Source organism: Monodon monoceros, unplaced genomic scaffold, assembly GCF_005190385.1.
Source record: "Monodon monoceros isolate NGI ecotype Baffin Bay Population unplaced genomic scaffold, NGI_Narwhal_1 Super_Scaffold_10, whole genome shotgun sequence".
Classification (NCBI taxonomy): domain Eukaryota; kingdom Metazoa; phylum Chordata; class Mammalia; order Artiodactyla; family Monodontidae; genus Monodon; species Monodon monoceros.
In genome coordinates, this window is record NW_021703766.1 from 15,820,591 (window position 1) to 15,821,700 (window position 1,110).

The 1,110-nt window shown below is 43.7% G+C and overlaps 1 pseudogene; it reads right to left on the reverse strand.

The window, feature by feature from the left end:
• Window positions 1-639: 639 nt before the first annotated feature.
• Window positions 640-754, reverse strand: LOC114890103 (annotated as a pseudogene).
• Window positions 755-1,110: the final 356 nt, after the last annotated feature.

Sequence of the window (1,110 nt, forward strand, 5' to 3'; positions counted from 1 at the left end):
TGCTTTGAAGCCAGGAGGTGAGCTTGGTCAGAGGAAGGGGTGTGAGCCTCGAGGGTGGTGGACAGACAAAACCTTAACTCTTTTCCCCACAAAAATCTTCCCACTGACACTTTCTCTAGCATTTTGCCTACTCCAGTGTGGTGTTCTCGTGCAGAGGATCCCAGAACATCCTAAGTTATATGGCATCTTTAATTAAAAAGTGAAATCCACCTATAAGGACAAAGAAGCCCAAGGACGCGATATCAGTTAATCCTATTTGGCAGAAAAAGAATTCACACTTAAATCTGAAAACATAATTGTTTCCTTAAGTCACATTCAGAGTTGTATTCAGCAGGTTATGCTGACAGTCATTGACTGACTGTCTCGTATGTGTGGTAGCAGGGAGTAGTTTGGTGGGGTCAGACATTACATACAAAGATAAGGGATCTGCACTGTTTCTTGTAGAGAATTGATTTTTTTTTAAACGTCTTTTGCTTTACAATGGTGTGTTAGTTTCTGCTGTACAACAAAGTGAATCAGCTATACGTATACATATATCCCCATATCTTCTCCCTCTTGTGTCTCCCTCCCACCCTCCCCATCCCACCCCTCTAGGTGGTCACAAAGCACTGAGCTGATCTCCCTGTGCTACGCGGCTGCAAAAATATGGAACGCTTCACGAATTTGCGTGTCATCCTTGCTTCAAGTAGCAGGGGCCATGCTAAGCTTCTCTGTATCGTTCCAATTTTAGTATACGTGCTGCCGAAGCGAGCACGAGAATTGATGTTTTAAGGCAAAGGGATGCTTGAGCAGAGCTGTGCTTTAGAAGAGCCATAGTAGAATAATTTTGAAGATACAGGTAATAGCTAATGTTTCTTGAACACTTACTGTGTGCCAGAAACCGGGTTATTTTATTACATGCATTCTCTTCTTAAATTTCCATACAACCCTATGAAGTAGGTACTACTCTTGTCCTCATTTTACGGCTAGGCAGCCTGAAGCTCAGGGAGGTCCAAGGTCACACAGCTTGCAAGTGGTGGAGCAAGGATGAGACCCAAGTCTCAACAACTGCAGAGCGCACACTCCTAACTACTATAGATCAGGCCTAGTGTGTACATTGCTCATTGCATC